Source organism: Mytilus californianus, unplaced genomic scaffold (assembly GCF_021869535.1).
Source record: "Mytilus californianus isolate M0D057914Y unplaced genomic scaffold, xbMytCali1.0.p SCAF_3, whole genome shotgun sequence".
NCBI classification, from domain to species: Eukaryota; Metazoa; Mollusca; class Bivalvia; order Mytilida; family Mytilidae; genus Mytilus; species Mytilus californianus.
In genome coordinates, this window is record NW_026262679.1 from 75,292,475 (window position 1) to 75,301,495 (window position 9,021).

Consider the following 9,021-nt stretch of genomic DNA (forward strand, 5'->3'; position numbering starts at 1 on the left):
AATTACCAAATTAGATAGGACAATTCAATATTAAATCCTAACATACCTGGAAAATAATTTTAATTTTATATCAAAAGTAGGTAAATAAAGGCTTCAGTAGTATATACCACTGTAAACAAATCCTTTATTAAATCAAGCAGGAAAATACGAAAGTTTTATGATTTAAGATTTGAATTCATGTGCCTCTTACTGGAGGGTTAGCATTAAGGTAAAGTAGGTCGTTATGACTAATTTTTTGTACTGAATTTGCTGTTGCTTGAGTTTACAAAATATCATAAACGATACTCGATAACGTTATTTTGCACGATCGGGGAGTAATTCATCTAGTAAGAAATATTAGATGCGTTTTATTTATATCGATTTCCTTTTTATGGTCAATAAAATTTGGTTAATATAAAGTTCATTTCCCAGTTACAAATAAATGCAGAAACACTGCAATGTGTATTTTCATTTACATCAAAAATAGGACTTTGTGCACTTTATGGCTGTGTAAAACTGTAGTATAACCAATTTTATTTGCTAATTGAAAATTAAGCTGAATAAAATAATTAAAGACAGCAGAGAAGATAATTCTGGTTTAATTGTTTATTACTAAGACTTAAATAAAGAGTGAGCTATTTATACTGTAAATTTATGATGTCTCTAGTCTGGTCAAAGGGTCAGAGTGTCATACTTAATAAAACGATAAATTGTTGAAATTAGATAACATGTTTTCACGTGCAGAGAAATTTCACTTTTGACCAGTGCATGATTGGATTACATCTTTCTTATTGGTCAATGATCTTGTGGGGTCATCACGAGTTCACGTGTAAGTGCGTTGTGGTCACTTCCTTTTATCATCAGCATTTGATGTGTTAACTTGTGATTCTTATCAAACAATTTGTTAAAAATTCCCACCCACATACCTCCCTTAATGTTATCTTTTGAAGTAGATATGTATATATGTTTATTTGTGGGGCAGATTTTTCTCCCCACCTTTGCTATTCTTTGTCATTTATTCATTTTGGACTGGATTGATTTCCTTTTAGCAATTTGAGGTAAAATCGATCTATACTTTTAATTTTTGAGCTATTTTATGCTTACATTCTGAACAAACGTACAGTTAATTTTTTACCATTCTTCCATTCGGATAGATCTCACGATTTTGATTTATGCAAAACATGTAGCAGTTAATTGGTCAAATTCATTTCTTTGTCAAAGAGATAGTGGGTCAAATCAATTTTGGTGTTGGTGGCGACACTGTGCGTTTGCGATCAAAACGTAATTATTTACCTTACTTATAAAAAATGATAGCTGATGATTAACCCGATGTTGTAATTTTACAAGTTACTGAATCCTTAATAGCATCCTAATGTTTGCAGAATGTATATCCGCCCTGTGTATCTTTAGGAGACATGGTTCATTTAAATTTAACTACAAATACAAAATTTGTTGCATAACGATAATAATACCATACATGATAGAATGCAAAGTTACACACGTATATACGATGTTATTCACGATTCCATACATTTAAACACTCTCATATGAAAGAGCAAGACAGTTTAAGTTTTAAGGCTATGCTATTATTTATTGGGCTACAAACCCATTTGCCTTACTTGTTTGGGTAAGGTGGACGATATTTCAGTTGGTGCAGAGAGCTTGGTTGCTTGTACTTATGACCTCTGTGTATTTCCTTTTGCAATTATGTTTTATTTAGTGTTCATTGTCTTATGCTATGTCACGAAACTCGTGCTACTTTCATAAATCTCGTCACGGTGGTTTGTTTGGAGCTTATAATTTTGCAAGTTAGCCTGATCGCTATAATTGTTAGTATTTTAATTTATGCAGGTGTACCTGGTTAACGGTATAAAAAGGATATGTCTCTTACCGATATCGCAACCCAATGCTTATTTATTACGAACCAATTTACCTGTCTTTGCCTGTTTGGGTAATGTGGACGATATTTTAATTTTTGCAGAGGGCGAGGTTGCTTGTACTTATGCCCTCTGTATATTGTTTTTGCAGAGGTCTAGTAGCTTGGTCTATGACCTCTGTGTATTTACTTTTGCAAATATGTTATTATGTAGTAGGTATAGTTTTATGCTTCGTCATGAAACTCATGCTACTTTTGCAGAGGTCTTAGTAGCTTGGTCTATGACCTCTGTGTATTTGCTTTTGTAAATATGTTAGTATGTAGTGGGTATTGTTTTATGCTTCGTCATGAAACTCATGCTTCTTTTTTTTTTGCGGAGGTCGTAGTAGCTTGGTCTATGATCTGTGTATCGTTTTATGCTTCGTCATGAAACTCATGCTACTTTTAATTATTATTTCGTCATGGTGATTGGTTTGGATTAAATTATTTTTGTAATCAATCCTTTTGCTACATACAAATTTGCCAGTATTTTGAGACATGCAGCTAGATTCACATGTTTGTCAGTTTATAATACATGTTTTTAATGTATTATTTTATTATAATTATGTTTACTAGTATAATTCATGTACATGTTATAGTTTTATGAGGCGCCGTTTTACTATTTATTCCCTATTTTCTGATATCAAAAAATATTTCTTGATATCAAAAAATTGAATTCCTGATATCAAAAAATTGAATTCCTGATATCAAAAAATGATTTTTTGATATCAGGAAATATTTCTTGATATCAGGAATTCAATTTTTTGATATAAAAAAATGCCGTTTTTGATATCAAGAATTCGATTTCTTGATATCAGAAAATAATCTTTATTTCTTGATATCAGAAATTATATTTTTTGATATCAAAAAATCACATTTTTTGATATCAAGAAATCCATTTTCTGATATCAAAAAATAGATTTTCTGATATCAAATATTACTGACGATATTTTGATATCAAGAAATACATTTTCTGATATCAAAAAATGATTTTTTGATATCAAAAATTAGAATTCCTGATATCAAAAAATGATTTTTTGATCAAAAAATGATTTTTTGATATCAGAAAATAAGAAAAATATCAACGATTGCTCCCTGTGTGTCAATAAAAGCATCAACGTTCACCAATGAGCCCTTACATTAAGTGTGGTGTTTCGGTCGTGTAATATATACGAAAGCATATATCAGAGTTCGGTTTCATCAGTCTTAATATAAAAAGTTTTGTGTTTCACATATTTATTATTTTAAGGTTTATAGTCAACAATTGTAAGTTCTCGCTTCTTTTATAAGCAATTATTGGTTTCCTCTGAAACAGATTTGTGCAGTCAGGTTTTTGCAAATATCAAGCACCAGTGTTTTGTTCATCTTGTTTTTATATTTTTTTCCGGTTGTTTATGTTGAGGATTTAGTAAGTTAGTTTTGTTAAGTTTTAAAATAAGGAGATGTGGTATGATAGCCCATGAGACAACTAGCCACCAAAGTTCAAATGAAGTTGATGTAAGCAATTATAAGCAACCGTACGGCCTTCAACAATGAGAAAAACCCATACCATATAGTCGCCTATGAAAGGCCCCAATATGAAAATTTAGAAAGCTATAGGCCTATATGATTTATAACAAAACAATTTACGTAAAACAAATATGGCAGACATCATTCGTAAATATAAATCAACATGCAGACTTCTTATACGTTCAGGTATTTCACATCCAAAAATTTATGGAAATATTCTTTACAAAGCACAAAAATGTCGGCATTCACCTCAAAATCTAACCAAACCTTTAAACAGACTTATTCGGAAAGGATATACCGGTAGTCACGATACTGTTGTCAATTAGTCATTAATGATTGCATATTTTGGTATTAATATTGATTCACTCATAGGGTCTTTGCATCGGAAATAAACACATTTATTCTAAAACCAGTTGTGGGCATGATACGATTTATGTTCTTCTTATATATTCTATGATGGTATGATACTAAACTCCTAACGGGAGGGATTGTACTTGATTTTCTTATGATGAAGACATAATCTTTCAATCAGTTTAATTGAGGTCTGGAGCTGGCATGTCAGTAACTGCTAGTAGTCCTTTGTTCATTTATGTATCATTATCATTTTGCTTAGTTTATTTTGTTACCTATTCTGACATCGGACTCGGACTTCTTTTAAACTGAGTTTTACTGTGCGTATTGTACAATATAGTAGAGTATACATTTCGACTCTTCAAAATTCAAGAGTCTATCCTAAATTGAGGTAAATTATATGGTCTTCCAAATACCGTTTCGATTCCTAACATCACTGAAGAGATATTAATTGTCGAAATCCGGATATGGTGTACAAATTTTTGCACCTCATGTTTGCGGTATACCATCTTTTCCGCAAGTTTGTTGTTTTCTGTTTGGTATTAAATTAATAATTAAGATCAATTTTGTTACATCTTGTGATCCGTTTATTTGGCAATCGCCAATGGCAGTCAGCAGGATTTAAGAACATCCGTTGTTCGACCTGTTAGTCAAATGCGTATTGTTAAAATATACTTTTTCACTTTTTTGATCTTTTGGAAAATGTTGTTTGTGCTGTATTTAGACCCCTCTACCAAGAAATTTGTTTTGCATGCACACGTATAAAAGTTGCGGTTTTTATCCAACGCAATCGTAGGTTTGAACGTTGTTTTCAATTTAGACTTGTTTATGCATTGTATTAGATATATAAAGCGAAAAGATCGTGTATATCGCCAGTTGAACCTGAATATATTATCAAGCCATCGTATCTAAATCTTGAAAACATTTTCCAGTATGTAGTAAATTCTTAGGTCTACATATCCCACCAATTCGGATTGTACGACACAAGAGTAAATATGTTTTATTTAGGCATAATTTAAAAAAATCTTCCATATATTGTCTTTTAGTGCATGGGTCTTGAATTTCGTAATAAGTTTGATCAAACTGAAGATTAGTGTAAATATTTTTTTTGCTTAAAATATTGTTATTAAATAGCAGTTTTCCGGAGACTTTGAAGTCTTATTCATGTTTATAAAACTTGAAGTGTATAAGCATTTTGTTTTTGTAACAAGGGACACAATGTCATCAATATAATGACCAATACCGTGTATAGTGGTACTCCACACTATAAAACAATTGGTCTACCGGGAACATTATTTCAGATATTTCCTGATGTTTGGCCTCATCGGTGAGCCTGAATGTTTTAAATGACACACAGGGAGCCGTCATTCATTTATTTCTTATTTTCTGATATCAAAAAATCATTTTTTGATATCAGGAATTCGAATTCTTGATATAAAAAAAATCATTTTTTGATATCAAAAAATCTATTTCTTGATATCAAAAAATCAAAAATATTTTCTGATATCAAAAATTCGAATTTCTGAAAATGATTTTTTGATATCAGGAATTCGAATTTTTGATATCAGAAAATATTCTTTATTTCTTGATATCAAGAAATCGATTTTCTGAAATCAAAAAATAGAATTTTTGATATCAGAAAATCATTTTTTGATATCAGAAAATAGGTAATAAATAGTAAAACGGCGCCTCATATAGTTTGGGTTGCGATGAACGTAATTGATAATTTTTATGCCAATACTTATGCATTGTAAGGTCGTTTGCTTTTACTTTATACTAGATTTATTATTAAAAATAACAATGGACAAGACAAGACATACTGATGATATTTTAAAGTTCATACTCTTCATTTAATACATAATATAAAAATCATGTCTGTTTAATGGTTGGTTATTGAAGAAGAAGAAACTATGATAATTAAATCATCGCATACTATTCTTTAACATGCGTTATGTTTGTGGTCCTAGAGTAAAATCAAGTTTGTTTTTTACTGAGAATTTAAGTTTTTCCTATCTTTAACAATCTAATTTGGTTTATTTCATGATTTTACTATGGACAAAGAGCGCTGAGTCTGGTATTGATCTACGAAAGAACTTTTTCCCATTGAAGGAAATGTGCAATAAAGCGTGATATCAACAACTTACTTATACTTTCATATATCAGCGGTATGCCATAGTTCCGATAATACAAACATACAAATGTTGATGGGTTGCTGTTTCGCTGACATTATTTAATGACACATACCTAATTTCGGGATTAGCATTTTGATCCAGACGTGCGAGTCATATCAACAAGAATCGTGGACTTACCAAAGCCTTCTTTGACTGTTTTATAAATACAAATTTACAAAATACGACTTCGATCAGCATTTGGATACACAACTGGACCCTAATTCCAATGAAAGTCCAAAGCACCAATTGCTATTATTCCACCATCTCTTTAAAAATGGCTATATCGTTATTTGTCTTGGACTCTCGTAACTATACAGCACTTAGTTTTAGAAGAAGGAAAACACAAAGACTTCTGCTGCAGTTCATGGATGGAATTGTCCTATCCGTGATTCAAGAATTGAGGTCAAATGCGTTTATGGAATTTTACAGATAAAAAGAATTAAGTTAGTAACAGAACTTTATGCTTCAGCTGTTTCGGGTCAGTATTGCCTGACAAAACGTTTATGATCTTTATTTCATACATTTACAACTATCTTGTTTTGGGTCAGCATTGCCTACCAAAACGTTTTATGATCTTTATTTCATACAATTACAACTGTTTTGTTTTGGGTCAGCATTGCCTGCCAAAACGTTTTATGATCTTTATTTCATATAATTACAACTGTCTTGTTTTGGGTCAGCATTGCCTGACAAAACGTTTACTAGTATATGATCTTTAGCAAAAAAAATACTATGCTTCTGCTTTGGGTCAGTATTGCCTGCCAAAACGTTTTATGATCTTTATTTCATATAATTACAAATGTCTTGTTTTGGGTCAGCATTGCCTGCCAAAATGTTTACTAGTATATGATCTTTAGTAATAAAATTCTATGTGTTTTGGGGTCAGTATTGCCTGCCAAAACGTTTATTATCTTTATTTCATATAATTACAACCGTGTCTTGTTTTGGGTCAGTATTGCCAGCCAAAACGTTTATGATCTTTATTTCATACGTTTGGGGTCTATATTGCCTGCCCACCTGCCGATGCTGTCTTTACACATTATTCAGACTGTCAATGTGGACATTTGATAGGCTACCATTAAATTGTATTTTAAATTCTATGGCTCGGTTTAACTTCCCGTATGTATACATGAATTGTTCGTAAATCATGTTATGGTTTTTAATGTTGCCTATTTAATTCAAATTCGTAATTATTCAAATTATATATATATATATATATATAAGGACTTTATGGTTTATCCCAATGCTGTACTAAATGCTATGGTCTTTAGAGGTAAACCCATCACAAACTAAAGTTTTATATTTAACTAAACTGGTTGTTAATTAAATGGGTTTTTCTCCTTCGAGAAAAAATTTAGAGTATGTGTCAAAAGTTATAAATATTTACTCGGTTAAAATTTACATCATTTAACTTTCATCATGTTCATCGCAAGGTAAATAAAAATTATACGAAAAATCACTAAAAGCTGGAATATTATTTCAAGGATATTTTTCATTTTACAACTTTATTACGACCATATACAATATAAACCTTTTAAAATTTATTGCATTGGAATATCAGTATGTTCAGAATAAGTTCTGTAGCATGCCAGGAAGAAAATGAATATGAATTTATTTTATGTATAGCAATTTATTTATTTATTTATTTATTTATTTATTTATTTATTTATTTATTTATTTATTTATTTATTTATTTATTTATTTATTTATTTATTTATTTATTTATTTATTTTTATTATTATTATTTTTTTTTTTCAATAGAAAAATCAAATTCCCGATGTATATTAATTATATTTTAAGTGTAAATTAAAAGTCCCCAAGTTTATCAATGTTGGATAAGTAAGTTTGGTGGATTCCCGTTATTTTTATAGTGGTATTATCGATATAAATTATTACTATTAATATTGAATGGTGGTTTTCACTAGTCATTAAATTTCTAAAAAGCTGTATATTCAAGATTATGACTAAAGCTTAACTTTTTACCGAATCATTAGTTAGGCAAAATATTTCTAAAGTCTCATATCAATAATAACAAAAATAACTGAGAGTTAAAAAGGTCTACATTAGATACTTATTTACTAATTTCAATTTAAAAACTTTTTCCTTAAGACATTTTATAAATCTATGATCTTTATACAATTTTGATTGAAAATGTCAAGTGTAGTATGAGAATCAGTTGCTCATGATCCCATATAGAAATAGTCAGATATAAAACTTCGTATTTAGAAAGGATCCAGGGCTTCTTAAAAATGTACTTCTATTTTGTTTGAAGATTTAAGATTAAAGATAAAGTTTCGGTTAATTAATGTACTAATTGTTCGTACTAAAATATTTAGGGGATACTATTATTAAATGTCTAGATGTAAGACGATATATGAATTCTGAAAAATATACTTAACGACGATAATATTTTAATTTTATTGCTGTGGTCCTGACCGAAATAAGATTCACACCTTTAATCATTTTTATCAGTAAGAGATAATTTAAAGGTAATATCTTGGTATATGATCATATGAACTTTTAATATTTCTGCTCAATGTGGAAACGTTTTACAAAAATAAAGTGTTATTTTTTGGTGTACATGTATGTGAATGTCATGCTTGTAAATTGTTCAAGTTATATATAAACTGTATTCACGTCGCCAGAGTCCTCGGGTGGGGGATCCACTCTTTCAGCCTAAGAGTGGATTGAGCATCCACTCTTTCAGCTTAAGAGCGGATTTGTGGCAGATTTTTCTCCCCACCTTTGCTATTCTTTGTCATTTATTCAATTGAAATGATATTTAGTTGATGTAGGCAGATTTTTCTCCCCACCTTTGCTATTCTTTGTCATTTATTCAATTGATATGATATTAGTTGATGTAATTTCGTATTAATTCTGTATTATTATTTCATATTAGATATGAACTTTTATGTCAAATGTTTTATTTGCAAAATGTATTTTTTGCATTTTATGATTTTGAATAAATGACCTTTTTTCGTCAGTTTAGTTTTTATATCATATAGTAAAAGCTCATACTTTGGCCTGTGTATACATAGTATGTTTATGGTATCTAGCTGTCTGTCTTAAAAACCATTAAGACTTTAGTCCATTAAA

General features: G+C 30.0%; 1 long non-coding RNA gene across 1 annotated transcript; it reads right to left on the reverse strand.

Moving 5' to 3' along the window:
* Positions 1–865: 865 nt before the first annotated feature.
* Positions 866–8,795, reverse strand: LOC127733284 (uncharacterized). The gene is made up of 2 exons (XR_007997068.1): positions 8,739–8,795; positions 866–975 (listed from the first exon to the last, which is right to left on the reverse strand). It is a non-coding gene; the product is annotated as an uncharacterized LOC127733284 (long non-coding RNA).
* Positions 8,796–9,021: the final 226 nt, after the last annotated feature.